Source organism: Bos mutus, chromosome 19 (genome assembly GCF_027580195.1).
Source record: "Bos mutus isolate GX-2022 chromosome 19, NWIPB_WYAK_1.1, whole genome shotgun sequence".
Classification (NCBI taxonomy): Eukaryota; Metazoa; Chordata; class Mammalia; order Artiodactyla; family Bovidae; genus Bos; species Bos mutus.
The window spans coordinates 33,825,224-33,851,876 of record NC_091635.1 but is presented as its reverse complement, the minus strand read 5'-3'; the positions used below and the strand labels follow the sequence as shown (position 1 = coordinate 33,851,876).

The following is a 26,653-nucleotide window of genomic DNA, read 5'->3' as shown; positions in this document are numbered from 1 at the left end:
TCCACTGCTAAATCCAATGGTCAGTTCTCAGTTTTACTTTTGGACTGATTGACAACATGTGATGCTGTTAATCATTCTGGAGCTTTCTCTTCACTTAACTTTCAAGAGCCCACACTTTCCTACCTCTGTGGCTCCTTCTTCGTCAGTCTCCCTGGCTTTATTCTTTCTCATCTCCTCATCTCTAAATGGTGTACTGCCCCAGGGCTCATTTTTCTGATTTGTACTCTTTGCTGTGTAATTCCCTTGGTCATCTCAAACAGATCCATGGTTTTATGTTTCATCTATACACTGATGACTTCCAAATTTATATCTCTAGCCTGGACCTCATCCATGAACTAAATCCATATTTATGGAGTTACCTACCCTACATCTCTACTATGAATATCAGAAGGACATCTCAAGATTTAATGTTTTAATATTCCTCCATAAACCTGCTCTTCTCACAACCCTCTTCATCTTTGTAAAGAGCAACTTCACTCTTTTAGTTGCTCAAGTCAAAAACCTTGGAGTCATCCTTAACCCATCTTTTTCTCTCACACTGCACATACAAGCCAACAGTAAATCCTGTCAGCCATACATTCATAACATATCAAAACTACCTCTCACCCTTTGCTACTGGTCCAAGCCATCTTCATGTATAACCTGGTTCCCTGCCCCCGCCTGGCTTCAACCTAGTCTCAACATGGCAATCAGAATGCTTCTATGAAAACACAAATCAGACTATGATACTCCTCTCTTCAAAACCCTTCAAAGATTCCCCCACCTTAATAAGAGTAAAAGTCAAAATTCATAGGTCAAGGTGCCATATAATCCCCTCACTGACTTCACTTCCTACTTACTCTTGCCTCTCTGGCTTGACTGAGGGGTACTGGGTTCCCCTCACTATGCTTCAAACACCCCAAGAATGTAACCATATCAAAATCCCTGCCTGGAATACTTTCTTCTTCGATATCCGTTTGGCTTGTTTGTTCACCTACCTCAGGTTGATACGTAACTGTCCTCTCTATAAAGCCTTCCCTCACCACCCCTAAGTAAAACTGTATCCACCCACACACACCATATTTACACAGATATACTTTTTTCTCCCTTCCTTGCTTCATTTTTCTTAGTAGATATCACTAACATATTCTACATTTTACTTATTTATCTTAATTTTGGCCATGTTCTCCACTAGAATTTAAGTTCCATGAGAGTAAATCATTTTGCATTCATTGTTCTAATCCCATGCCTAGGACAGTATCCAATACATAAGATGTGCTCAAAAAATAACTCTTGAATTAATTAATTTGCCTAGGTGAAATGAGTAAAAGGGAAGAAATTCTGGCTGCCTTAGAATTATTAACTTGGGTATTTCATTGCACTAATTACAATGTCATTAACCAAGCTATAGGATACAAGGTGGGAGACTGGGAAAGAGAAAAAATAAGTCACTCTAAGCAAGGACTCAATTTAAAATCTGATTTAGAGCAGCATCAATTTCTAAATTTAGAACTAGGTGGAGGGAAACATGAAGGGCCAGAAATAGAATAATTTAATCCCTTGAAAACCAAGTTAGCCACTCTCAAATAAGAGTTTGGTAATAATTCTCAACCCAAACATTTCTGCTTTACTTTAAAATCCATTATTCTACGAGGGCGCTCCTTACTCACCTAACTGCTTGAAAACTGGAAAGATCCATCTACATAACAACTAGCTTTCTGAAACCTTTATTTCAATGTCTCAAAAACACTTCAAACTCAAAATATCCAAACATGAAATTCTGACCGTTCCCTCACCCTTCAAACCTGACACTCTGTAGCAAAGCTCCCCATCTCAATAAATTCATCACCAAATATTGTTGATTCTCCTTCTTAAATATCTCTTGAATCCATCTTCCTGTCTCCATATCCAATCTGCATCCATTCCTGTATCCATTCTCTTCTGAATGTTTATATTACTCTCCTGAGTAATCACTTAGAAATGCAAATCCAGTAGTTATCCCATTTAATGTTTAAAATGTTTAAATGCTCTCCCGTCAGAAGAGATAAAAATTCTTAACATGATCTATAAGGTTTTATTTTTTTCCAGCTTCATTTCTAATTAGCTCTCCCTTTGTTTTCCTAATATTGGCTTTCTTTCATTTTCTGATCTCTACCCTCAGGATATCTAGAGCAGAAACCTGAGAAATAACTACCATAAACTCAGGGAGTCAGGATAAAATGCTTTTCACCCAAAATTCTTGCCTTCATATATGAAGATAAGTTTCAACTGCACTAATAACACAGAATTTTATGTCATATAGTTCAGAATAAAAGAAAGCTTCATATTTATTTCTCTTCCTCCCTAAAAAGAAAGATAGCTACTGACAGACTAAAACTCAAATCTCTCCCTCCCCACTTCATTCCTGAGGCACAGCATCTTTCTGTTCTGACTGATAACTATGTTTAAATACACTGACATTGAAAAGCCCAAAGTAAAAAGGGCCCACAAATCATATATTATCTAAATAGCTTCAATTTTCACAAATAAATTATTCTTACCCTGTATACCTAAGTAATACTTTGCTGCCACTGGTTTATACATAAATTTTTTTTTCAAATACTCAGCATGATATTATGTGTAATACCTAATCTTTACTGTATTATTTGTGATAATGATGGCAAGGGAAATGAAAATTCACGATCAAAATGATTTAAGAAAAAAATGCTATTAAAGCTAACAACATGACCTTAACATACATTGTTGGTTTTGTTCAGTCACTAAGTTGTGTTTGACTCTTTGCGACCCCATGGACTGCAGCATGCTAGGCTTCCCTGTCTCTTACTATCTCCTGGAGTTTGCTCAAACTCATGTCCATTGAGTTGGTGATGTCATCCAACCAACTCATCTTCTGTCACCCCATTCTTCTCCTGCCCTCAATTTTTCCCAGCATTAGAGTCTTTCCCAATGAGCTGGCTGTTTGCATCAGGTGGCCAGTGTATTGGAGTTTCAGCTTCAGTCCTTCCAGTGAATATTCAGGGTTGATTTCCTTAGGAAATCAGTTCGGACTGACTGGTTTGATCCCCCTGCAGTCTAAGGACTCTGAGTCTTTTCCAGCACCACAGTTTGAACTAATTCTTTGGTGCTGAGTCTTCTTTATGGTCCAACTCTCACATCCGTGAATGACTAGAGGAAAAACCACAGCTTTGATTATATGGTCCTTTGTCGGTGAAGTGATGTCTCTGTTTTTTAATACGCTGTCTAGGTTTGTCATAGCTGTCCTTCCAAGGAACAAGCAACTTTTAATTTCATGGCTGCAGTCACCATCTGCAGTGATTCTGGAGCCCAAGAAAAGAAAGTCTGTCACTGTTTCCATTGTTTGCCCATCTTTTTGCATGAAGTGATAGGACCGGATGCCATGATCTTTGTTTATTGAATGTTGAGTTTTAAGTCAGCTTTTTCACTTTCCTCTTTCACTTTCATCAAGAGGCTCTTTAGTTCTTCTTTGCTTTCTGCCATAAGGATAGTGTCATCTGCATATCAGAGGTTATTGAGATTTCTCCTGGGAATCTTGATTCCAGCTTATGCTTCATCCAGCCTCACATTTCACATGATGTACTCTGCATATAAGTTAAATAAGCAGGGTGACAATATACAGCCTTGATGTACTCCTTTCCCAATTTGGAACCAGTCCGTTGTTCCATGTCTGGTTCTAACTGGTGCTTCCTGACTGCATACAGGTTTCCCAGGAGGCAAGTTAGGTGGTCTGGTATTCCCATCTCTTGAATAATTTTCCACAGTTTGTTGGGATCCACACAAAGGCTTTAGTGTAATCAGTGAAGCAGAAGTAGATATTTCTTTGGAATTCCCTTGCTTTTTCTATGACCCAACAGATGTTAGCAATTTGATCTCCAATTCCTCTGCCTTTTCTAAACATAGTTTGTATATCTGGAAGTTCTTGATTTACATACCACTGAAGCCTAGCCTGAAGGATTTTGAGCATTACCTTGCTAGCCTGTGAAATGAGCACAGTTGTACAGTAGTCCAAACATCTTTGGCATTGCCTTTCTTTGGGATTGGAATGAAAAGTGACCTTTTCCAGTCCTATGGTCACTGTTGAGTCTTCCACATTTGCTGACACACTGAGTGCAGCACTTAAACGGCATCATCTTTTAGGATGTGACATAGCTCAACTGGAATTTCATCACCTCAACTAGTTTTGTTCGTGGTAATACTTCCTAAGGCCCACTTGACTTCACACTCCACGACGTCTGGCTCTAGATGAGTGACCATACCATTGTGCTTATCCGGGTCATTAAGATTTTTTTCTATGTAGTTCTTTTGTGTATTCTTGCCCCTTCTTTTTAATCTCTTCTGCGTCTGTTAGGTCCTTGCCATTACTGACCTTTACAGTGCCCATCTTTGCATGAAATGTTCCCTTGGTACTCCAATTTTCTTGAAGAGATGTCTAGTCTTTCCCATTCTATTGTCTTCCTCTATTTCTTTGCATTGTTCACTTAAGAAGGCTTTCTTATCTCTCCTTGCTATTCTCTGGCACTCTGCATTCAGTCGGGTATATCTTTCCGTTTCTCCTTTGCCTTTCACTTCTCTTTCTCAGCTATATGTAAGGCATCCTCAGACAACCATTTGTCTTCTTGCATTTCTTCTTCTTTCGATAATTTTGGTCACTGCCTCCTGTACAATGTTATAAACCTCTGTCTATAGTCTTCAGGGCACTCTATCAGATCTAATCCCTTGAATCTATTTGTCACCTCCACTGTATAATCATAAGGGATTTGATTTAGGTCATATCTGAATGGGCTAATGGTTTTTTTTCCCTACTTTCTTCAACTTAGGCCTGAATTTTGCAATAAGGAGCTCATGACCTGAGTCTCAGTCATGTCCAGTCTTGTTTTTGTTGATTCTATTGATATACATAATATACAAAATTCAAAAATAATATTCCTTTCTTTAAGCTTGTCATTAGTAAGGTTCTTACTAGAGTATTACCATTCTGTATTTTTCTCCCAAGAAACTAGGAAATGTGAATACAATGATGAAGTGGTTGAATACTAGAGATCATTAGGATCAAACAGAATATAAAAATATTTAATCAAAGAATATGGAAGGAACTGAATAAAGAACCAGAAAACAGACTTTCATGTAAATAAGGACCTTTGAATATAACAAAATAGCATGACTAAAAAACACTGGAGTAAGGAAAGGCTACTAGACAACAAATAAGGTGGGAAAATTGTCTTTCTCCATAGGAGAAAAAGAAAATTAGATTCCATTCTCACACCATAATCCTATCACCAAAAATTAATTGAAAAAAGAAAAACTAAAATTAAAAATCTGAAACTGAAAAACACAACTTTAACCATTTTAAGAAAATATAGGAGTATATATCTGTGATCTCTTAAAGAAAGATTTCTGAAACAAAATAGGGGGAAAGAATATTAAATGTGAATAAATTAAAATTTTAAACTTCTATTCAATATGAGTTTAGAGTTTTAGTCTCATAACCAAAACCAAAGTTTTAAGACCAGACAGAGACTGAGAGAAGATATCTGCCATGAATGTCACAGACTGTGAATCAATCTAAAGGTCCACAAACTTCTGAAAAGAAAACAAATATTCTAGGCTTTGCAGACAACATGTTTTCTGATGCAATTACTCAACTCTGCCACTATAGTGCAAAAGCAGCCATAGACAATATATAACTAAATTAGTATGGCTATGCTACAATAAAACTTTACTTATGGACACAAATCTGAATTTCATATAATTTTCACATGGTCCTTTCATAAGGTCTGTCTAGTCAAGGCTATGGTTTTTCCAGTAGTTATGTATGGATGTGAGAGTTGGACTATAAAGAAAGCTGAGTGCCGAAGAATTGATGCTTTTGAACTGTGGTGTTGACTCTTGAGAGTCCCTTGGACTGCAAGGAGATCCAACCAGTCCATCTTAAAGGAAATTAGTCCTGAATATTCACTGGAAGGACTGATGTTAAAACTGAAACTCCAATACTTTGGTCACCTGATGCGAAGAACTGACTCATCTGAAAAGACCCTAATGCTGGGAAAGGCTGAAGGCAGAAGAAGGGGATGACAGAGGATGAGATGGTTGGATGGCATCACTGAGTCAATGGACATGAATTTGAGTAAACTCCAGGAGTTGGTGATGGACAGGGAGGTCTGGCATGCTGCAGTCCATGGGGTCGCAAAGAGTCGGACACGACAGAGCAACTGAACTGAACTATATGTCATTTTAATGCACAATTCTTTCTTTCTTTCTTTCTTTTTTTTTGCTAATGACTTGTTGCTTGCTGTTTATATTTGGACTATGGAAATGATGTTAGACAAAAAGCAAATTTGAGCAATTTTCTTATTTGAGTTCAAAATGGGTTGTAAAGCAGCAGAGACAACTCACAACATCACCAACGCATTTGACCCAGGAACTGCTAATGAACGTACAGTGCAGGGGTGGTTCAAGGAGGAGACAAGAGCTTTGAAGATGAGCAGTACAGTGGCTGGCCATCAGAAGGTGACAACAACAACTCAGAGTCATCATTCAAAGCTGATCCTTTTACAAATACACAAGAAGCTGCCAAAGAACTCAGCCTTGACCATTCTGTGGTCATTGGGCATTTGAAGCAAACTGGAAAGGTGAGAAAGCTTGGTAAGTGGGTGCCCCATGAGCTGACTGAAAATCAAAAACATCATCATTTTGAAGTGTGCCTTCTCTTATTCTACATAAGAACAACAAACCATTTCTCGATTGGACTGTGACATAGGACAAAAAGTGGATTTTTCATGACAACCGGTGACAACCAGCTCAGTGGTTGAACCAAGAAGAAGCTCCAAAGCACTTCCCAAAGACAAACTTGCACCAAAAAAAAGGTCAAGGTCACTATTTGGTGGTCTGCTGCATGTCTGATCCACTATAGCTTTCTGAATGCTAGTGAATCCATTACATCTGAGAAGTGTGCTCGCAAATTGATGAGGCACACCAAAACACAATGCTTACAGCCAGCACTGGTCAACCGAGAGGGCCCAGTTCTTTTTCATGACAACACCCAACCACACAAAGCTTCAGAAGTTGAACGAATTGGGCTATGACATTCTGCCTCATCTGCCATATTCACCTGACCTCTTGCCAACCAACTACCACTTCTTCAAGCTTTTTGATAACTTTTTGCAGGGAAAACGCTTCCACAACCAGATGGAGGCAGAAAATGCTTTCCAAGAGTTCGTCAAGTCCTGAAGCACAGATTTTTATGCTATAGGAATAAACAAACTTACTTCTCACTGGCAAAAAATGTATTGAGTGTAATGGTTCCTACTTTGATTTATAAAGATGTGTTTGAGCCTAGCTACAATGATTTAAAATTCATGGTCCAAAACCGCAATTACATTTGCACCAACCTAATGATTTAAGTGAGAAAAGAGGAAATCCTATATAAAGATGTGAGAATGGCAGAGGAAAAGAGAAGACAAAGTTGAGAAATATTCATAAGTTTTCATCAGCGGGACTTGATGACTGATTGATTAGATGTTGGCAGTCATTTTGGGGAGTGTAGAAAGCTTCATGTGTTTTCCAACTGCTTCCTGACTACACTTGCTCTGACTTTTAAATAGCTTTTAGAACTGACATCTGCATTAGCTGATAATGGACCATCAGCGATAGCTAAGTGATAGAAAAGCATTTTAGAAAACAAAATATCAGAGCAATTTTGAAAGAGATGTAGCAGAAAGGTTTTTTCTCTGCTCTGTAGTTTCTGACAAAGTGTGTGTCACAGTATATGTTCCTGAGGGCTAAGGATACTGTTGAGTATTAGTGTATCTTAATCTTCAATTACTGAAGGAAGATATGATCAAAGAGTTTGGGACCACATAACTACAAATCCTGGCTCCAACATTTACTGTATGACTTTGGTCAAGTCATTTAACTTCTTCTCTGTCTCTATTTCTTTATCTCTGCTGCTACTCAATGAGTAAAATAAAATAATAGACTTTATCCCATAAGGTTGTGAAAATTAAATGAATATAACTGTGTATTTATGTATGTATGTATGTGTGTCTTTTGTGTTTTTTTTGTATATATGTATGTGTTGTGTGTGTGTGTGTATGTGTTTGCTGTTATTATTCATTCATCATACTAGGTACCCACTAAGTGCTGGGACAGTGTACTATGTGCTAGAGAAGTGGAAATGAGAAATTTACGTTTTTGCTCAATTACAGTAAATAGCCATCTACACCGAAAGACAGGCATGTGACCTAATGTGCTCTCTCTACCCTAAGTAATTAACAATTTCTGAATCTAATTCTCAATCCATCCGAAGCCATCAACAATTTTAATGTCATTTAATCTTTCAACAATTGCTAAAAATCAATGGAAAAGGCTTCTTATTACACATAAAAAAATCGTTACTAATATACAAATCTATGGACGTTGTCATTTTCTAAACTATATTTTCACTCTTATCTCTAAATTTGTACGTTATTCTATTTCTTTTATCCTCCTGAAAGGTTCTCATCTAAAAAATTCATAAATAAACAAATCTAATGCTAATCTGAAAGATTCACAAAGAAATAAAACTTCTAGAAACTTATCTCTAAATTTCCCTCTGTTCTAAGGATGTTTTCATTTTTTAATTTTATTCTTAACTACACTGTTACTGTGAAATCATAAATAATACCAAGAAACTACCTGAATCTTAGAACTATAAAGACAAAGATGGTTGAATGAATATTAACAAGAATTTTTTTATTGCTTAGTTGAAAAAGAAGTATTCTCTTTAGCGTGAAACCGTTTGGTTTTTATTATTTAAGAGTATTTGTACATTTTCTTTAATAAAATGATGTTTCTTTATTGTCAAAAGCATCTAGTTATTCCCTCATCAACTTACTTTGCAACATTCTCCTTCAACAAAAGATATCTTAATTGCATCCAGCTCTCTATCGAAAATTTACAGTGCTAATCCTTCCAGCCATTTTGTTTTCAGCTTGTAACACTAGCAGCCAGCTGCCATCAGCCTGACTCTATTAGCATATCGGATAATTTACAAAATAAGCACAGAAATGGAACTAAAAGATATGGTGGCTTATATCAGAATAAAATTATACATTAGACATGATACATTAGATAAACTCTTTAAACATGCTTCTTCTTTTCAGTATAATAATTGAAAGTAATCATTATTTTCTTAATATAAATGCTTATTCCTGCACACAGTAATTTTTCCTTCTCCCAGGTTCTATAAGTGAAGTTGACCTATCACTGTTTAAATATAAGACTTTTCAAATTTTAATAGAATAAACTACAAGTGTATTTTACATGTTTTTTTAAAGGATAAAGGGGTTGGATATTTGGTGCTGTAATTTATAACTATATTCCAGCAGGCCACCTAGCCAAGAATAATAAATACGTAAAAGCTAACATATATTGTTCTCACATCTCAAGGGTGTTTCTAGTAGCCAGCAGACAGCAAACAATTCTTCACCTGTTTTGACTTGCAATAGCCTGCTGTTTGAATGTCAATATTAACGTGCCCTCACCAAATATCACTAAAGTCTTAGATGACAAATTATCTAAAGCAATTTTAATATGATGGGAAAGGGTAGGACCAAAGAGTTTCTACCAGTGTGCTGTTCTTCAGAACTCTTTTCTATCCCATCCTTCCTCTTCCCCCAGTAAGTCCCACTCACCTATATTTAATAAATGTTTTGAAATTATATTATTCATTAACCCATTCCATCACTTAGCATAACACTCTTTTAAGAGGCTCTTCTAGCTCATTAAATAATACTATCTAGAAAGTTTGTTAACTTAATAGAATACAACACTTCCTTTAAGTAACAATAAACAACAACAAAGAGTCTGAAGAGGGAAAAAACCCTGCAAGAAAATATAATGCTCAAGGATAAGGATTACCAAAGTGCTTTTAAGAACTTCATTTTCTCTTCCAAACCCCTCCCTGTCTCCAAGGCATTTTTCTGTTTTTACTGTGATGCTAACTAACCATCCAGGCTGCTGTAGAAACCTCTGGTTAGAATGGATTTCAAGGCTGCTGTGTCTTGTGAGGAACCAATCAGATTTCTTTGTTTCATCTGCAACATTCCATCAGGGTTATATAACATCTTAGATACATGAAACATCCTAATAATATAGTGTATTTCCATCTATAGTTAGTTATCTATTGTCACTAAAGTTGGCACATAAAAACCCCATATTATTATTCTGTGTCATTCTATAAAATCAAAGGAATATAGTACAGATGAGAAGGTTATATTTCTTTTGGGAGGAGAAGATAGCGTGAGCTTGCTTTGTCTAAAAGAAAGAGTTTTTGAAAATATAAAATATGAGCCCTCTGCAGACTAATAAGATCAATACTGATCCCTCCTTATTTCTGTCTACAGTAAAGTGGGTGAGGTAATTCAACACAGCACCAGCCATACAGCTGTCAATTCTTAAAACATACAACATGACCTTAGTATAGAATAAAACATAGATTTTTAAACCCAGGCTTAATCTTCACTAATTTTTTAAAGCACAGAAAAATTAAGTATTTCCTACTTAAATATTTTCTCAAACAAGAGAATCCAAACTCTAAATGTCATAGCCCAATTAAACACCCAAAACAGCAACCAAAAAACCGTCTACCAGCAGCACTGTTACCTATATGATCAGAATACTTGCAGTACACTTATACTGGAACCACACCAATATTCATATTCTCTCTCTCCCTGCTAGAGATCACACTGCATAACTTAAAACACTGCTCTTCTGTGCTATTAATATAACAACTCAGATATTCAGAACAGATTCGGCTGGATCCTGTGAATCTAGTCTTTTCTTTCTTTTTACAACTTAAGGCATCCCACATATGATGCTTACAAATTAGCACAGGATTAAAATAGTGACCGAATGCATAAAAAAGCTGAGTCTGTTGGGTGTGGCTTAAGTAAATATATCTTGTCTCAACTGGACAGCTCCTCAGTAACATGCAGTCACCGACACCCAAAATATATGAGTACATAAGTGCTTCCGGGAGTGGGTGGGAAACTAAACCTCCATGGTTTTTTTTTATGCTTGATGTTCAATTGTTTCTATACTGTACTTCTGAAATGACAGTGCCCTGAGTCAATGCTGAGCGTTGCTCAAGAAACCAAGGACAGAGAAATTTTACTTGTCCTACTTCCTCTCCTTATTTTATACTCACTGTCTAAAACATGGCCGTTCTTACTAACATTTTGCTTTCCTAAAAGAGGTAATCATTTAAATCATGACTATGTGCAATGCGAACTCACACTGCATCACACTCATCAATAAAATATTAAGTGCCAACTCCAGTGTTCATTCTACTTATTTTCCATCTCACCAGAGAATGCTCTACTAATGCTCTCTACTATTATAAAAATGAACAATATAAGGAAAGAACAATACCAGGAGCTGCGACAAATGTGCAACAGAAAATAAAAAACCTCTAAGTGTTTACTTTTAAAAAAAAACTAGTGCTTAAAAAAAAACCTTCATATATTCATGTACATCTATTTCTCTATATACACATTATACATATTTAGTACAAATATAAATCTGTTTATAAGCTGCCAGGCATGCATTTATCAATGCTACACATGCAATATACCTGAAACCTCTATAGAGAGAGGGCATGCAGATTTCAGAACTATACATTTTCATTCTTAAGTGGCCATAATCAAATATTAAAACAGCCAAGGATATCTGACATACTGAACTATATCTAAGCTTTTCATCTTGTTAAGTAATTTTCTCTGCCATTCCGTGTAGCAAACCCACCTTTGGATCATATTGATGATTGTTTTTTCCCCATGCCCTCTACGTGCTGCACCATTTTGTCTTCTGGACAGTGGAGAAATCGGCAGAACAGCAGTGAAGGAGTGTAGTGGAGCCAGCAGAGGCAGTGCCAGCCTCCTACTGCAGTCTGTATATTGAACGCACTCAAACCCACAGGTGCCTACGTAAAATCCTCCAGCTGCAGCCTGCAACTTCATGTTTCCTTCAGCAGCAGATCTGTATGCTACTTTCACTTTCTTTTAACCCAATAAATGTACAGGATTCAAACAGCAGTATGCATCTTCTGAAAATGAATTTCACAGAAAATACCTACATAGACTTTATTAAGTCACCAAAAAAGAGTGGCTTTTTAAATCAGGAGAATAATTACCAAATTATGAAGATTCAGAAGAATAATCACCGAAATATTTCTAACATTTAAAAATTTTTTAATAGTTTTTTCAAGAAAGTATAACATTAGAAAGTAATGTGATATGTCTCACATCTTCTTATATAAATAGCTTATAAAAGTAATTTTTCACATACCATTTAAGTATGTCATGAATAAGTACATAAAAAGGCCTGCCTCTAACCATAACTTTTCATCAACAAATAATCCACTGATAAGAAGAAAATACAGAACTTCTCTGTTAAAAGGCAAAGTGAATCTAAGTAAACCATTGTTCAAACACTGACAGATGAAACAAAAAACAGAGGCTCACAATTCTTTCACATAATACACATTCTCATTCTACCAGAATTACAGAATTTGAAAACAGAGAGAAACCTAAAGAAGACAAATCTAACGCTTTTAATTTCTCAGATGAACAAATTAAGTAATGCTTAAAGTACCTTTCCCAAGGTCACATAGCTGGTTAGTACCAAAACTTGGATTTCTGAACACATCTTTTAATAAATAATTAATAACTACTGAGACTCACCCAAGATTAAATAGTAACCTGAATATCCCTATAACTATTAAGTTTGTGATTAAAAAACCTTTACAAAAAGAATATCCAGGCCCAGATGGTTTCACAGGTGAATTCTACATTCACAAACATTTAAAGAAACAACAATTCTACATAATTTCTTCCAGAAAACAGGAGTAAAGGGAAATCCCCAACTCATTTTATGAAGACAAAATCACTGTGATATCAAAGCTGGTATTACAAAAAACTATAGACCGACATCTCTCGTGAATATAAAAACAGATATCCTCCACAAAGTATTAGCAAATCAAATCCAGTAATGTATTTAAAACAACAACAACAACCACATACACCAAGAGGGATTTATCCTGAGAATGCTAATAAGCTAGTCAACATTTGGAAATCACTCTCAACGTGGGCTTCCTAGGTGGCTCGGTGGTGAAGAATCCACCTGCCAATACAGGAGACTCAGGTTCAATCCCTGAGTGGGGAAGATCCCCCAGAGAAGGAAATGGCAACCACTCTAGTATTCTTGCCTGGAAAATCCCATGACAGAGGAACCTGGCAGGCTACGGTCCATGGGGTCAAAAAGAGCTGGACATGAGTTAGAGACCGAACAACAAAAACAAATCACGCACGTAATATTAATGATTCAAAGAAAAATCATTTGATCACATCACTTGATGTAGAAAGAGCATTTAACAAATTTCAAATCTATTCATGATAAAAAAAAAAAAAACAAACCCAGAAAACTAGGAGTAGAGGGAAATTTCCTCAGCTGGGTAAAGAATATCTACAAAAAACCTACATCATACTTAGTGGTAAACCCCAAAGATCATGACCAAGGCAAGGACACCCTCTCACTACTCTTAGCCATCATCAGACTAGAAGTACTCATCAGTGCATACAGACTGGAAAGGAAGAAATAAAACTATCCCTGTTCTCAAAAGACATTATTTTACACTTAAAGAATTCAAACAAATCTATCCAAAGCAAACAATCCCCTCTCCCAAAAAGCCTCTTACAATTAAGAATTAAGTTTAGCAAGGTCACAGCACAATGTGAAAAAAAATAATATTTTTAAGTTATTCATTTATACTTTTATATATTTAGCAATGTACAATTAGAAACCAAAACTTCAAGCATACAATTGTTAAAAGAAAAGAAATAGTTACAAAGCTAACAAAACAAATACAAGATCTGTATGCTAGAACTACAAAGTGCTAATGAAAGACATCAAATAAGACCTAAATAAATGAAAAACATATGTTCATGGACTGGAAGATCCCACATGGAAAGATTTCAATTCTACTCCAATTCCACAGATTTAATGCAATTCTAACAAATATCCCAGAAGGATGTTTTCATAGATTGTTACATCTTTCATACATTTCTAAAACGTATATAGAAAGATAAAGGATCTAAAATATCTAAAACAAGTATGAAAAAACAACAAAGTGGTAAGAATCACGGTACTCTGTATTAAGACTTACTATAAAGCTACAGTAATCAAGACAGTGTGGTATTGGTAAACTGATAGAAACAGATCGGCAGAACAGAACAGACCCAAGCAAGTATGGTCAACTGATTGGTGACAATGGTGTAAAAGCAATTAGAGCAAAAAAGATATAGCCTTTTCAACAATGGTGCTGGAACAACTGCACATGCGGATGCAACAAAAACAAACATACACATCAACTTTTACCTCAGACATAATATAAAAAGACTTAGAAGTTCTAAGGAAAAAAAGTAAGAGAAATCTTTATGGCTAGGTTGGGCAGAGTTTTTAGCTGATACCAAACGCCTGGGGGCTTCCCTGGTGGTTCGGTGGTAAAGAATCCACCTGCCAATGCAGGAGACGCAGGTTCAATCCCTGGGTGGGGAAGAACCCTGGAGAAGGAAATGGTAACACACTCCACACCAGTATTCTTGCTTGAAAAATTCCATGGGCAGAAGAACCTGGTGGGCTACAGTCCATGCAGCTGCGAAGAGTCGGACACAACTAAGAGACAGCGTGTGCACACACACACACCAAAACCAGGATCCATTTAAAAAAAAAATTAAACTTCATCAAAATTAAAACTTTGTTCTGCAAAAATCACCATTATGAGAAAAACAAAACAAGCAATTCACATATCCCAAAAAGGACCTATATCTAGAATACGCAATGAACTCTCAAAACTCAATAGTAAGAAAACAAACAACCTAATTAAAAACTAGACAAAAGATCTAAACAGACGCTTCACCATAGAGGATATACAAAAAGCAAAATAAGCACATGAAAAGATGTTCCACACCATTCACCATTAGAGAACATTAAAATCACAATGAGATACCAGTATACATTTTAATAGAGTGGCTAAAATGAAAAATATGTATATTGACAATATCAAGTGCGCGCAAGGACGTGAAACAACTGGAACCGTCACACACAGCTGCTGGGAATGAACATGGTACAGTCATTCTGAAAAACAGCGTGGCAGTTTCTTATAAAGTTAAACATAATCTTACCATAAAATCCAACAGCCTTACTCCTAGGCACTGACCCTAGAGAAATAAAAACTTATGATCACACAAAAACCTGTCTATGAATGTTTATAGTGGCTCTATTCATAATTGCCCCAAAATGGGAAACAATCCAAATGTTCTTCAGTGGGTGAATGAATAAACAATGTGAATGAATAAACAAACTGTCTTATATCTATACAATGGCAATAAAAAAGAACAATGGTGCAGGACCAACTTGGATGAATCTCAAAGGCATTATGCTGAACGAAAGGAGCCAGTCTTAAAAAAGCTGTATTATTCCATTTTCCATTAAATGACATTCTTTGAAAAAATTTTAAAAACTACAGAGATAGAGAATAAATAGTGCACTGGTTTCTAGGACTAGTGGTGGGGGAAGGTTATGAGTGGAAAGGGATATCATAACAGAATCTGTACCATCATGTACACTGATTGTGTGGTGGCAGCTACATCAGAGAAGGCAATGGCACCCCACTCCAGTACTCTTGCCTGGAAAATCCCATGGACAGAGAAGCCTGGTAGGCTGCAGTCCATGGGTCGTGAAGAGTCAGACATGACTGAGTGATTTCACTTTCACTTTTCACCTTCATGCATTGGAGAAGGAAATGGCAACCCACTCCAGTGTTCTTGCCTGGAGAATCTCAGGGATGGGGGAGCCTGGTTGGCTGCCATCTCTGGGGTTACACAGAGTCGGACACAACTGAGGCGACTTAGCAGCAGCAGCAGCTACATACATCAATGTGTGTATTAAAACTAATTGAATGTGAATGTCATACGCACACCTCCCAAGTAAATTTCACCTTATGATAGTTTTTAAAACTTCAATCACTATTATACAGTTCTAAAATCGCTTACTCTGCCCTCTCCTCCGGAAGCCTAACCCAAATATCTAACTTCCCCCAGATATCCCATCATCCCCTCAAACTTACTGTCCTAAGACTGATTTCATTACATTCCCCTCAAACCTCAAGTGAATGGCAACCACAGTACACCCAGGCACCCAAGCCAGAACAAGGTGTCACCCTTGAATCAATCCTGTGAGTTACTACATAACTAGGCATATTAAAAAGCAGAGACATTTCTTTGCCAACAAAGGTCCATCTAGTCAAAGCCATGGTTTTTCCAGTGGTCATGTATGGATGCGAGAGTTGGACTATAAAGAAAGCTGAGCAACAAAGAATTGATGGTTTGGAACTGTGATGTTGGAGAAGACTCTTTTAGAGTCCCATGGACTGCAAGGAGATCCAACCAGTCCATCCTAAAGGAAATCAGTCCTGAATATTCATTGGAAGAACTGATGCTGAAGTTGAAACTCCAATACTTTGGCTACCTGATGTGAAGAACTGACTCATTTGAAAAGACCCTGATGCTGGGAAAGATTAAAGGTGGGAGGAGAAGGGGATGACAGAGGATGAGATAGTTGGATGGCATCACCGACTCAATGGACATGAATTTGAATAAACTCCGGGAGGTGGTGATGGACAGGGAGGCCTGGCGTGCTGCAGTCCATGGGGTCCCAAAGAGTTGGACACGACTGAGAGACTGAACTGTAACTAGGACAGTAACTTGATCTATAGCACTACTTGTACCTCCATCAGCTCTAACCGTGCCTAGCACACAACAAGTGTTCAGTCAGTATTCTGTTGAGTGAATGAATAAAGCCATGGCTCTTACTTCACTGGACCCACACCCAATCAATCAAGTTCAGTTGATCCTTTCCTGACATCTCTCTGTGCTCACTGCCACCCTCTTATTTTAGGTTCTGATCACTCTCACTTGGTTGCCGTTACAATTACTCCTAAAGATGATGTATTATTTTGCCTGCCCACCATCACACACACCCCCTTTCTGGAACTACCCTTTAGCAATCCTCATTCCATCTACTAATTGTCAAGCTCTCTCACAACTTCATGGCTTTATATTTGCTGTATCTTCTGCCTGAAACTTACCTTTCTCCATTTCTCAGAATGGCTAACTATCATTTAGGTTCAATGAGAGCCACTACCTCCTCCAAGAACTGTTCTATTTCCCAGTCTCAGATGGAGTCCTTACTCTATACTCCAACAGTATCCTGTGTAGAACTTTATCATAATACTTCTTGTATTATAATCATATTGAATTACTTGTACCATATAATCAAATCTAACAGGATCTATGTCGTACAGCTGTAAATAAACTGCACCCCTCAGGACTTTACCTGGCCCATAGTAGGTACTCACTGTATAATCAGGGATGAAAAGACAGAACACACAGAGGGAGGAGGGAAAGCAGCATTTAAATAGTATCTGATAGTACTGGAGCCTCAGAGTATGAAGCAATTGGAAGGTTAACAGGATAGAGATTTACTAGCAGTTGGACTATCAGTCTTTAAGATGGGAACAAAGAATGGCAAGGTAACACAAAATTCTGAGTAAAGAAATGGCTGATATGAAAAATATCAGCAGTAACAGAATGAGGTTGTTAAAATGTAAAATTTTAGAGTAAACCTAGGCATTATTTTGGGAAAAAAAAAATTTTTTTTTTTTATTTCAATAATGTCTTTCTCCCACTGAACATTCCCCTTCTCAAGCAGGCAAGTTCCTACAAGTGTGTGTGTGTGTGTGGTTATCTGACTAAAAAAAAAGCAGACAAATCTATTCCAAATATTTGTTTTTGAAAACCTGGTCCCTTATAGACACAAAAAGAATTCCCCTGACCAGGAACAATCACAGAAATCTGTCTTCTGAGATGACTGGCAGGTTTGTTTACCAGGCAAAGTCTCTGTCCTATGGTTAGGAGTAAAATCCTATGGTTTAGGACCCAATCCTCAGCTTTGCAGATCAGAAACCAAGTCTTTAAAGATTTTCAAAGTGGGTAAACCTCAAAGAGACTGAATCACACTACAGCAGCTCTGTATCACCTGAAAATTCATAGCAAAATATCAGCATTATTGACAAATGTAAAGAGGTCGTGTCTTTCCTATTTGGGGGCAAATATGAGCTTGCTTTCTAACTCTTGGCATGGGAAACACCACTAATTAAAAAAAAAAATCTGTACATCAGTAACAAACAAACAAATTTACTACATCAGTAAATCAAAGTGGTAGGCTCCGCTGGTTATCTACCTTCTTTTATACTAATAAAATCCTGATTTTTATTATTATTTTTCAAATGAGGCTGGCTGATCTTCTCCCTAGCCTCAGAGCCAAACCTTAATTAGTAAATGAATCTTAAGAATATCTATTGCAAGTCCATGAACTGGTATAAAAAAGGTTATGTGCTGTAATTTGGCCAGTGGCACATGAGGCAAATGGGAAAGCAGTAGCTTTCAGGAAAGTTCTTCTTCATCTTAAAGATGGACCCAGGAAAGGGCCAGTTGTTCTACCAGACTTTGAACAACAGAGTGTGTGGATATCCAAACTGAAGATGTGGCAGTCCTTGTGTAGCTATACAAAGACAAGCCTGAGAAGAATAACAAAAATTCTAAAGACGGCAGAGCAGAAAGTTGCAAAGAAACTGGGTCCTTGACGATGCTATCAAGCTTCACAGTTAACTGATATATAATCACCACACCACCAAAATTCTTTATTATGTGAACTAATAAATTCCCGTCATATCTGGGTCATTCTAAATTAGATCTTTGGTAACTATAACCATTCTAACTGCTATAAGAGCAAATAAAAAATGACTATAAGATCTAATCCAATTTAAATTTTAACATAAAATTCTTCTTTCCTCTAGAAAGCTCAAATTTAATAAATCTGGGGCAGAGGTACTAAGTTTAGAGGTTAAAATCTTTCTTTACTTACCAGTTTAAAATCCTACAATGGCTCATTGAGGCCTTAAGGATATAACATTAACTTTTTAGCATGTAACACAAAACACGGCATTAATTGATGAGTGATTAACTGTCCATTCTTTTCAGCAACTTTCTGATTCACCCTAGTTTCCAGGAATAGAGAACTCTTATAGCTGCTAGAATACACCACATGATCCCTCACCTTCATCTATTGGCAGATATGGCTTTCAAGGCATTGAAGATACATTTGGAACTCTTCTTAAAAAAAAAAAAAAAAACAGGATTCTTGATGACAGGATACTGATGGATGAATAAAAGAAAATCATGACTCCCAAGTCAGAAAACTCTGAATCTAGAGAAAAAGCGAATTAATCTATTTTTCTCCAAGAAATCAAAGAAAACATGAACACAAAAAAAATCTAAGAAAATGAGGTGGGTGTGCAGAGCCTGTGTTTAAGGTTAAATTTTTGGTTACTGAGTTTCTTTAAAGACATACAACTTGTACTACAGGTGCTTTTCCTCTTATAAAAATATATTCTAGAGTTCCTTGAGGACAAGAGTCTATGTGGGACTTCCCTGGTGGCCTAGTGGTTAAGAATCTGCCTTACAGGGTAGGGGATGAAGGGCTGATCCCCGCACTGGGATTGAACTTGTTTTCCCTGCAGGGAAAGCAAGCCCACACGCCACCTCTAGAGAGAAGTAACTAAGACCCGATGCAGCCAAATAAATAAATATATGTTTTTAGAAAGAGTCTATGAATGCTATACCATAGCAATTTTTAAAAGATACTACTTTCCTTTTAGCAATTCATTTATTTCTTGGCTCTATTGTTAACCTTTTACTATCATGAGTACATGTATATATATTTACTAAAATTCCCATATATCACAAGTGGAAGTGAGTGTGATTATATTATACATGAGGAGATTAAGGGATGACTAGACTATAGAATATCACAAATTTACAGAAAGCAAATCTATAAGAGTATTATTTATTTGAAATATGTAAAATTTTCTAAGAAAACAAAAAGCTAGATATTCACTGTAAAATTTAATGTTAAAATAACATAATTTTAACTGGATAAAAGTATTACTATATATTAAAATATGCTTATGAAAAATAAAGCATTTACAAAAATTACATATTAACTCACTATTTAAATCTAATTTTAAATTAAAAATTAGACTATTTCCTAAATAGTCTAATCTGTTGTTCAAATCTGCACACTCTCAGATATATAAATGTACGATTTTAAGTACATATCTAATATACACTTGGATTTTTAAAGAAATTGGTCTGCAGGAAGTGTGCAAATTAAACCAGTTTAAATAACTTACTCTTTTTAAAAAGCCTTGCTGTTAAAAATATGTAAGCTTGAATTAAGTCAAAAACAGTTGTATCAAGGGAACTGCAATCAGTATTAAGAGACCACTATTTTAAACTTTAAGCACCCTGTACAAGTTGAAGACAGGCAGAAACTAAATGGAAGAATGGACATTTACTTCTTTTAAATCAGAAAATATCACTCACAAAAGGGCTTGGGCTGACAGTATAAACCCTATATAGCTTCCTCTAGCTTCCTTCTTTAGCAACAAGAATGTAAACAGTAAACTATGAGGGTACCAAACTATGAAAGCAGACAATGGATGGTGAAAACGGATCTTTGGGATGAAATACTGAGTATTACAATGCAGTACTAAAAAGGCTTGTGACATTAAATTTTCCTGAAGTTCAGGGGAAGCACAATCCCAAAGCTCGAATAAGGGAAAACTAGAAAGGAATCCAGAAGAATAGAAGTAGAAAAAAACAGAAATTTATTTACTTTTAAATAAATTACATTTGAAAGCAAAATTTAGTGCAAAAGGTAACTATCTCTGGATAGTTACTCATTCAATATACGAATCGCTGTATACCTAATGTAAGCTTGGAATAAAGCAATGTCACCAGTTAGCCAGTTTCTCTATCTGGAAATTTCAGGACAAATTATTTCCTCCCATTCTTTTCCTTTCTGAGCCATTCTATTAATTAAATCCTTTCTGCTGCTGCTGCTAAACTGCTTCAGTCGTATGCCACTCTATGGACAGCAGCCCACCAGGCTCCTCTGTCCACAGGATTCTCCAGGCAAGAATACTGGAGTGGGTTGACATTTCCTTCCTATTTTACCTCAAAAATGTCTTTCCTGTGTATCCTCTTTATTCCTATTGTCACTTCTTTAGCCTTTTCATCATCTCAACTAGTATCTCCTCACTACAGTCCATTTTTTTACACTGATGCCAGAGTTATCTTCTTTAAAATGTTACCTGTTCTTGGAACATATATTACTGAGTATTTACTATATGCCAGGCAGGTGCTAAGATACAGCAGTAGAAAAGAGAATAAACTCATCATGAAACTTGTATTAGATAGGAAGGACAGATAATTTTTAAAAAACCCAAGATATATCATAAGATAGTGATAATTACAACAGAGAGAAAATATAAAAGGGGAGACAGAATAAAGGGAGACATAAAGAAGGGGTTAGGGTTTGACGTTAATTAGAAGGAAACTTCTAAATAAAGTCCCTAATGGAGAAAGGGAGCTATCATTTCAGGCAAAGGAAACAAGCATTAAACTCCTAAGCCAGGAGGAGGCTAATATGACTGAAACGACGTGAACAAGAACAAGAGGTACAGGTAAAGGAAATGAAACCAAAAGTAATCAAGACCAGATCTTATAGAATTATGGAAGGACACAGGCTTCTAAACAACTCACGGCAGTCTCTCATGACTGTACTGGGCACCTCACTGCTGAAATTTCTCCTAACGGCCTTTGCTTCTGCCTGCCAACCTTCTTTCCCCACATGCCCATCCCCAAACATTCTACTTTAAGCCTGTAAGAATGGATGAGAAGACATCCACAACTATTTGGAGGCATTATTTAACTTAATTCCTTCAATTCTAATCTTCATATTTTCCACTGTAGTTAAGACTCCTTAACATTTTCAGTAAATATTGTAGGACTGTATGGGCAGAAAAATAACCAAGACCAATATTCTATTGCATTAAAAATGTTGTTTATTTATTTTTATTTATTTAAATATAATACACACAACTCATACAACTCAACATCAAAAAAACAAATAACCTGATTAAAAAATGGGCAGAAGAAAAGAATAGACATTTCTCCAAAGAAGAAACGCAGATAGCCAATAGGTAAATGGAAAAATGCTCAACATCACTAGTTATCAGGGAAATGCAAATCAAAATCACAATAAGATATCACATCACACTAGTCAGAATGGTTATCATCAAAAAGAAAACATGTAACAAATGATAGCAAAGAAAAGGGACTCCTCGCATGTTGGTGGTGGTAATGTAAACTGGTGCAGCCATTGTGGAAAACAGTATGAAGGTGTCTCAAAAAACTAACAATGCAACTACCATATGACCCAGCAATTTCACTCCTGGGTATATATCTGATTAAAAAAAAAAAAAAGACCAAGTAGAAAAGACACATTCACCCCAATGGTCACAGTAGCATTATTTACAAATGCCAAGATATGGAAGTAACCTAAGTGTCCATCAACAGATGAATGGATAAAGAAGATGTGGTATAAAATACAATGGAATGCTACTCAGCCTTAAAAAAAAAAGGAAATTTTTCCATTTGCACCAACATGAACACACTTGGACTTTATGATAAGTGAAGTAAGTCAGTCAGAGAAAGACAACAGTGATTCACTCATTTATGAAATCTAAAAAATACAACAAACTAGTGAATTTAATTAAAAACAAGGTAGACTCACAGATAGAGAAAAAAATTAGTGGTTATCAGTGCAGGGGAGGGGTAAAATAAAGGGCTGGGAGGGTGAGAGATACATATTATTGGGTGTAAGATATGTTACAAAGATATATGGTACAACACAGGGAATATAGCCAATATTTTATAATAACTGTAAATGGAGTGTAACCTTTAAAAACGGTACAATTTTTTTTTTTTATTTTTAAAATTAATATCAATTGAATTAAAGTCCATTTAAAAGTCAGGAAAGTCAAAGATACTCATGTAATTAGTTTACATCTAAGGTGACTGTTCAAATAATAAACATACAAAATACTGACAAACCAACTCACAATGTCTAATTGTTACACATATTTAACATGTTTTCATGATGATCAGAAAAAATGAGAGATCAAAAAAGAAAAGGAAAAAACGGAGAGCAAAAATACACACAACTTAAAATAATAAAATCTCTTTTAACTACCAAAGGAAGTCACCAAACTCTTGGCTACTTTTTGCTTTGATATAATCCTTAATCCTTAAGATTTGTTAAAAACTGACTCACTACTTCAAAGAAACGTCCTTTAGAGTTCAGATCTCAGTTTAGACTTAATTCCATTACTAACTGTCCCGTTTATCCAGTGACAGGCAATATACGGAAGAGTGAGAATTCAACTGTTTCTATTCCTATGGATGTCTACTAGCTACAAACACTAAAGTCTTTTAATCTCAGGTAAACCTTTTTACCTCTCATTTGTAAAATGGAATGGTATTTGCTATACAGATTAAATGAGGTAATAACATGTTAAAGTACTTTCCCTTGTGAAATATAGAACACAGGGAATGTAAGTTAACTGTTACTTAACACATGCTCTATCGAAGACAAGAAATGTAACTAAATAAATGACTTCCTACATTCTCTTTCAACAAAATATAAATGTCAATATAATGACAGTATGAACTGTGGAGGGTAAAAAGGCAGTGAACACTTCTTACCCTGAGGACAGTTAAACTGTGTTAGGGAAGCATGTCTAGAAAGTTTACATGTAATAAAAGGCATTACCTTAAGTTTCACATTCCCGGGTGGCTCAGACGGTAAAGCATCTGCCTGCAAGGCGGAAGACCCAGGTTCGATTCCTGGGTCGGGAAGATCCCCTGGAGAAGGAAATGGCAATCCACTCCAGCACTCTTGCCTGGAAAATCCCATGGATTTCCACGCCTGGAAAATCCCATGGATTTACCTTAAGTTTCACATTCCCTGGTGGCTCAGACAGTAAAGCGTCTGCCTGCAATGCGGGAGACCCAGGTTCGATTCCTGGGTCAGGAAGATCCCCTGGAGAAGGAAATGGCAATCAAAAACTCCAGCACTCTTGCCTGGAAAATCCCATGGACGGAGGAGCCTGATAGGCTACAGTCCATGGGGTCACAAAGAGTCGGACACGACTGAGCAACTTCACTTCACTAAGTTTCACATTAGGAATAAACACTAGAGTACATGAGGCACAAGAGTGATCACTGTGAACCTGAATAAGATATAAGATGGACTTTAATGATTGGGTAGGATTTAAAGAAGAGACAAGTATAATGGCAAGTTTATTCCAGACAGGGTGAATGTGATGATCAAAGGGGCACAGAAAACATAAAGCATTAAGATCAATTTGGATAAAGTAGAAAGTTTCTGAGTAAGAGTTACAGGGAATAAAGCCAGAGAAGGAAGTTAGGTAAGGTCAGGTGCCAAGCTAAGAATTTTCTAATCAGGAAAATTAATATGGCAGCAAGATAAGAGTAGGGAGAGTGCTACTGAGTCAGAGAATATAGTAAATTTATTCATTAATTTAACAAATATCTATTGATCTACTTATTTCCAGGCACCATTCTAGATGCTGGGAATAATACAGTCAGTGAACCTGTAGGACTTACATCTATTAAGGAATATAAACCGTGCAAACAAAGAAAAATCTCTCCAAGAGTCATATGTACAACAGTAAGGACAGAAAGGGTAACAAGGGGATTTGAATGTGGTGGAGGCTGAGAAGGAAGCTCAGTGAGTGTTAAAAATAGAAAGCTGTAGGCATATGAGGGGCAGAGAGTACATGGGATATCTCTGTATCTTTCCCTCAATATTGTCAAGAACATAAAAGAGCTCTTTAAAAAAAAAAGTCTATTAAAAAAAAGAAGAAGGTTGGGGAGGCAGGCAGTGTTATTATCAAGGTCTCTGTAAGTACAGTGAAAGACTTTAAACTTTATACTAAAACCTACTGAAATCTAATAGGGTTCTAAGATTAGGGTTTGGAAAAGACCCTGATGCTGGGAGGGACTGGGGGCAGGAGGAGAAGGGGACGACAGAGGATGAGATGGCTGGATGGCATCACCGACTCGATGGACATGAGTTTGAGTAAACTCCCGGAGTTGCTGATAGACAGGGAGGCCTGGCGTGCTGTGATTCATGGGGTCACAAAGAGTCAGACATGACTGAGCAACTGAACGGAAGATTAGAGTTTATAAAATCTGATGAAGTTTAAGATCACTACAGATATTTACTAAGTCAAAACATGGGTAGGAGGCCAAAGACTGGTTATTGTGAAATAACACAATATTATAAATCAACTATATTTCAATAAAAATAAATTAAGGAAATTAAAAAATAAAAAGAACAACAAATAAATGGAGGGGGGTAAGAGAAATCAGCAATTTTTTTTAACAACTCTGTGAATGGGTTTGACAGTGTAGAACAGGGGCAACCAAACTTGTCTATAATGGGCCAAACAGAAAACACTTTAGTCTCCTTTCCAACTACATAATTCTGCTCTTGAAGTATGAAAGCAGACAATATAGACAATACATACACAAATGATTATGGCTATGTCCACACAAAATTCTATTTACAAAAACAGGTGGTAGGCCAGATTTAGTCTGGAGACCCTGTTTGTCAACTCCTGGTATAGAAAGTGAAGGAATCCCTTTCTCCAAATTCAAAGCTAGTTTTCCCTGCCCCCTGATTCTCCAAACAGGCCTTCTACCAAGTTCAAGGTGACAACAATCTGGGGGGCTGGAAGTTTGACAATAATGTTGAGCAAGAGCTCATAATGAAATGGTACTTAGATCCCAGAGTCCTGTTAAAGAGAGAGGACTGACATACACACAGAAGAGACTTCTACCTGGACATCAGAAATACATGTGAATTGAGACAAACTAAACTGAGACAAAATAACCTAGGCCTTATACACCTCAACCCTCCATCAAATCCAAGAGAGCCAGACCCTCATCATAGCTGTCTTACACAGGAAAAGGCTTTCCTTCTCACGTCTCAACAGAAATTCAATTATCAAATAGAAAATAGAGAATTTTATTCAAGCCAGACTGAAGATTACAATCCAGAAAGCAGAATCACAGAAAGCTCTGAGAACTATTCCACTTGTTATAAGTTGAAAGCATAGTCAAATACATTTTTGAGACAAAGGATCATACGTCAAAATCGCGTACTGATATTTTACATAAAGTTCACCAAGGATACAACAGTCCAGGTAAACACAAACAAAGCAAACAGCAAGTAAACAGCACGTCACCATGACTCCCTACAGAGCTGGGAAAAAATACTATTCTTTTAAGAAGTTACATTGCTAGTGTTAGAAAGAAAAAAGATGGTTTATGGTTAAGCAGACACTGTCATTTTTCAGAAATTCAGGTAGATATATAATGCATATGCACACTGCACATTAGGGAGGGAGAAGTTCCAAATAAACACAAAGAATTTTATGTTTAATCTTTCTTGTCCTGCCTTAAAATATAAATTTTATTTCATCTAGAGAAAAATACTATTAATATTTACTCTAACCTCTACAGAAACACAGTGTCTGGTAAATAACAGAAAAATGATGAGATGTGTG

General features: G+C 36.5%; 1 protein-coding gene and 1 non-coding gene across 7 annotated transcripts in view; one reads left to right on the top strand and one right to left on the bottom strand.

The window, feature by feature from the left end:
• The window catches only part of TANC2 (tetratricopeptide repeat, ankyrin repeat and coiled-coil containing 2), a 359,086-nt gene that overhangs the window by 270,633 nt on the left and 61,800 nt on the right, over positions 1-26,653 (bottom strand). The gene's annotated exons all lie outside the window — the stretch shown is intronic.
• TRNAC-GCA (transfer RNA cysteine (anticodon GCA)) lies at positions 23,844-23,915 on the top strand. Its single transcript has one exon. It is a non-coding gene; the product is annotated as a tRNA-Cys (tRNA).